We start from the raw sequence: 5595 nt of genomic DNA on the forward strand, positions 1-5595 counted from the left end.
TGGCATTGTTGTACATCTTTTATTTGGTCATTTTGTGCAATTATTAGCAACTAACATCAGGAAATGGCACAGAACAAGAATATTTTTTCCACTTCTCTTTTAGGCCGGACAATTTTTAAGTTGCCCCTTGAAAATCTACCACGGAAATAATAATTGTATCATCTCTGGAAGAAGAAATGGACAGAAATATTTCTTTGCTAGGATTGAGAACATTTTACCTGAGAGTCTCCAGGTTGCAGTTTGGACTCTTCAGTCCAGCAGAGAGAAGCTTCACTCCTGAATCCTGCAGGTTGTTGTTACTCAGGTCCAGTTCTCTGAGACTGGAGGACTGGGAGCTGAGAACTGAGGACAGAGCTTCACAGCTTCTCTCTGAGAGGTTACAGTAACTCAGTCTGAGGAGACAGGGAGGAAAATATGTTATTAAACAATTATATTTTTCTTTCCCATCAATGTTCTTCTTGGACATATTGAAGGGACTCGTACTTTACACAACTTTATATTGCTCTTCATTGTGAACTGGTTAATTAAATAGTTTGTTCTTAAGCCTTGATAGACTGAGCCACAGAGAAAAAGGAGGCTGAGTAGACAACTATAAAATTTCACTATGAACTACATTAATCCAGTTTCAGTTTTGCAGTTTGTAACATTGAGGCTAACTGCTGAAGGAAGTTGGTCTCTATTTCATTAGCAGAAAATGCATCATTAGATAATCTGAAATAACACCAATCAATATTTACCTAACCATTAACAGATTTATCTCTATAAAGTATAAATGCATGATCAATGTGTGTCCTTACAGAGCTTTGTTGGAGGCTTTAACCACTGGCAGCAGCCTCAGAAGAACCTCCTCTGAAGCAGAGTATTTCTTCAGGTCAAACACATCCAGATCTTTTCCTGATGACACTAAGATGAAACCCGAGCTGACCACTGAGCAGGAGACAGTTTATCTGTGGAGAGACTTCCTGAACTCAGAGACTGTTGGATCTCCTCCACTAGAGAACGATCATTCAGTTCATTCAGACAGTGGAACAGATTGATGCTTTTCTCTGCAGACACATTCTCACTGATCTTCTTCTTGATGTACTGAACTGTTTCCTGATTGGTCTGTGAGCTACTTCCTGTCTGTGTCAGCAGACCTTGTAGGAGTCTCTGATTGGTCTGCAGTGAAAGTCCCAGGAGGAAGCGGAGGAACAAGTCCAGGTGTCCATTTGGACTCTGTAAGGCCTGGACAACAGCTCTCTGATGGAGATTATTTATATTTGATTTGTAATAAAATTTAGAATAAAATGGTGGTGGAGTTTCTTCCATGAGGTTGACTCCAGAGTTGATGAAGGTCAGATGAACATGAAGAGCAGCCAGAAACTCCTGAACACTCAGATGGACGAAGCAGAACACCTTGTCCTGGTACAGACCTCTCTCCTCTTTAAAGATCTGTGTGAACACTCCTGAGTACACTGAGGCTGCTCTGATATCGATGCCACACTCTGTCAGGTCTGATTCATAGAAGATCAGGTTTCCTTTCTGCAGCTGATCAAAAGCCAGTTTCCCAGAGACTCAATCATCTTCCTGCTCTCTGGACTCCAGTGTGGATCTGTTTCAGTTCCTCCATCATACTTGACCTTCTTCACTTTGGTCTGAACCACCAGGAAGTGGATGTACATCTCAGTCAGGGTTCTGGGCAGCTCTCCTCCCTCTCTGGTCTCCAACACATCCTCCAGAACTGTAGCAGTGATCCAGCAGAAGACTGGGATGTGGCACATGATGTGGAGGCTTCGTGATGTCTTCATGTGGGAGATGATCCTGCTGGCCTGTTTCTCATCATCTGAATCTCTTCCTGAAGTACTCCTCCTTCTGAGGGTCATTGAACCCTCTGACCTCTGTCACCATGCCAACACACTGAGGAGGGATCTGATTGGCTGCTGCAGGTCGTGTGGTTATCCAGAGGAGAGCAGAGGGAAGCAGTTTCCCCCTGATGAGGTTTGTCAGCAGAACATCCACTGAGGTGGACTCTGTAGCATCAGTCAGGATCTCCTTGTTGTGGAAGTCCAGTGGAAGTCGACTCTCATCCAAGCCATCAAAGATGAACAGAACCTGGAAGTGTTCAAAGCTGCAGATTTCTTTGGTTTCACTAAAGAAATGATGAACAAGTTCCACCAAGCTGAACTTTTTCTCTTTCAGCACATTCAGCTCTCTGAAGGTGAATGGAAATATGAACTGGATGTTCTGGTGTGCTTTGTCTTCAGCCCAGTCCAGAGTGAACTTCTGTGTTAAGACTGTTTTCCCAATGCCAGCCACTCCCTTTGTCATCACTGTTCTGATTGGTGGATCTCTTCCTGGTTGGACTTTAAAGATGTCTTCTTGTCTGATTGTTGTTTCTGGTCTGTGTGGTTTCCTGGATGCTGTTTCAATCTGTCTGACCTCATGTTCATCATTGACCTCTCCAGTCCCTCCCTCTGTGATGTAGAGCTCTGTGTAGATCTGGTTCAGAAGGGTTGGACTTCCTGCTTTAGCAATCCCTCAAACACAGACTGGAACTTCTTTTTCAGACCAAATTTATGTTGACATTGACAAACTGCAGCAAGATGGTCTAAATAAACATAAAAAGTAAAATCAGGAACAAATCAAACCTATATTCTGAAGAAATTTAAATAAATGTGATTAAATCTCTTTATGCATCAGAAAATGACTGATACATCCACCACGTTAAATCTCTTTAATCCTCTTACTGCTATGCAGATGGTCAGCCAGCTCCTCCTGCTTCATCCTCCTCAGGAAGTTCAGTGTGATCTTCATCACCGCCTCACTGCTGCTCCTCCTCTGCTCTTCATCATCACCTTCCAACACCTCATCATCTCTCTGACTCTCTGAGCATTCTAGGTCATCTGGACTCAGAACCTTCTGAATATTCTTCAGCTCATTCTTCACAAAAGTGACAATGTTGTCCTCCAGCAACTGTAACAGAACAATAGATGAAGGAAACATCAGATTGAAATCATGGCATGGTAGCATAAAGATGAATGAACAGAACCCATAGAAAAGTAGTTGTACTTTTCCAGACCATAAATATGGAGTCCAGCTTTGTTAGATGCTGCTGGATAGATGGACCATTGGCAACATTTGAGCTCTGCCGGTCCCTCTGTGAAGGGAACAGGAACAATTAGGAAGTCAAGAAATATTCATCCAGCAGTTTTCACAGAGGAAATCACCAAGAGTCACACACTAAACATACTTGAAGTAGAAAAACATCACACTTTAATTAAGCTTCCTCTTTCTAACTTTTTTCTTGCGTTAACATGAATACAATACAAAGGAGTTAGAAAGAGGAAGCTTAATTACAGTAACACCAGAATCACTCAGTAAATGTAAAAAGTTGATGTTGCACTTTAGACAGTCCACAATGTCAGCAGATCTGATGGTGGTGGAGACAGTTTCCCAGGTGGACAGTGAAAGCTCTGTCCACACAGGCCTTCAGGACAGTGTGGAATGTCCAACAGGTTCCGATGATTAGATCTGAGGTGATGTGGACATGAAGGAGGACTGAGCACTTTGAGTTTTTTTAATATGAAGGCTGCTTAATAAATAAATTGATTGATTGATTGATTGATTGATTGATTGATTGATTGATTGATTGATTGATTGATTGATTGATTGAAATATGTTGGTGTGTGTCCAAGTGTGGTTCTCTGCTGGTTGTTATAATGAAAGTTTTTAAAATGTTCTTTTAAGAAATCTTAAGAATAAGTTATTCTTTGATTTGACCTTTAGCTATTTGCATGGTTGTACATACATAAATACACATGCATAGAATACACACACACAAAGGTAAGTTTAAAGAAATGACATATCAGGGAATGCCCTATTTGGGGCATGTTAGATATTTTTTAATATTATCATTTTGCTGTTACTTTAGTTTATATTCAGTCTAAAGTATTATTGTGATTTAGTATAAACTGACCTGGAGGTTACGACTGTCTTCATGCGAGATAGTAAAACTTTATGGTTCTCAGACCCTAAAGTTTTCTCTGGTGTTTATCTACCCGGTCTTAGGTGACAGTTTGACCCAGAGCTGAACTGGGCTCAGATTGTAAATTAGATATCACACCTGGAACTGAGTTGTTGGTCTGTTTATGTTAAATGTTTTACGACCTCTGTTGTTTGATGCTTTGACAATAAAGAGGGAGCTCACGTGAAAGCAGATCAGAACTCTCTATTGACCAGCCCGGAGGAGCTGTTGATCGGGATTTCTCCTTCTGCAGAAGCCTGACCATATTTAATTCATATACGTTGTCTGTGGTTATTTTATTGTAGGTTCAAGGAAAATACCTAACATTTATTGGTGCCGAAACCCGGGATCTCTCAACCCCCCGCTGTCAGGCAGAGGAAGACGCGCTGAATCCGTGCACGGCCAGAGTCATTTGGAGACCTGGAAAGAAAGACCCAGGAGGTGAATTCTTCGCTGGGCCAGCGACACATGTCCGACTTTGTCTGTCAACGGTGGAGTGACGAGATCCGACTGAACAACTTGAGAACTACGAAAACGTAGGTGAATTAAATGGTTATTTATGTATTTTTTTTTTGTTGTTGTTTTTTTAAGGTGTGAGTGCCCTTGTCAAATGGCGTCTTGACTAAAACTCTGAGGTTTGAATGCCCTTGTTAACCAGCGAGTTAACTAAAATTCTGGGGTTTGAGAATCCCTGCCAACCAGCGAGTTGACTAAAACTCTGAGGTTTGAATGCCCTTGTTAACCAGCGAGTTAACTAAAATTCTGGGGTTTGAGAATCCCTGCCAACCAGCGTGTTGACTAAAACTCTGAGGTTTGAATGCCCTTGTTAACCAGCGAGTTAACTAAAATTCTGGGGTTTGAGAATCCCTGCCAACCAGCGTGTTGACTAAAACTCTGAGGTTTGAATGCCCTTGTTAACCAGCGAGTTAACTAAAATTCTGGGGTTTGAGAATCCCTGCCAACCAGCGTGTTGACTAAAACTCTGAGGTTTGAATGCCCTTGTTAACCAGCGAGTTAACTAAAATTCTGGGGTTTGAGAATCCCTGCCAACCAGCGAGTTGACTAAAACTCTGAGGTGTGAGTGCCCTTGTTAAACGATGTTTTTAACTAAAACTCTGAGGTGTGAGTGGCTCCTTGTCAAATGGTATTTTGGCTAAAAATCTCTGTCTTGTTATTACTATATGTCATTGCTGGTTTGTGTGCTGCTTTGTTGATGTGTGCGTATGCGTGAAAGACTGTGTGGAGGTTTAAATACGGCTCTGTATTTTACCTCATATAAAACAGTAGGGGGTAAGCAGCAAACCTCTTGTGGATGCAGAGGCAAGATTCTCCCACTCGAAAGAGTTGAAGTGGAGAAATACCACAACAAGGTATTTTTAATTGCTGGCCTACTGAAAAGATCTCCAGTTCATAGAACTCCCTAGGAGTTAACAAAACTGGACTAAATTTTAAATAAATAAAAATTTGAAGCCAAAACTGCAAGTGATTTGTATAATGGAAAATGCAAATTCGTGTAATTCCTCACTCGTTGAGGGCCCCGATGGGGATGAGAAATACATGCTGTCCAGATTTCCTGGTAGCATGGTATACAT

The sequence above is a fragment of the Poeciliopsis prolifica genome, unplaced genomic scaffold (assembly GCF_027474105.1).
Source record: "Poeciliopsis prolifica strain line A6 unplaced genomic scaffold, Auburn_PproV2 SCAFFOLD059, whole genome shotgun sequence".
Taxonomy (NCBI): Eukaryota; Metazoa; Chordata; class Actinopteri; order Cyprinodontiformes; family Poeciliidae; genus Poeciliopsis; species Poeciliopsis prolifica.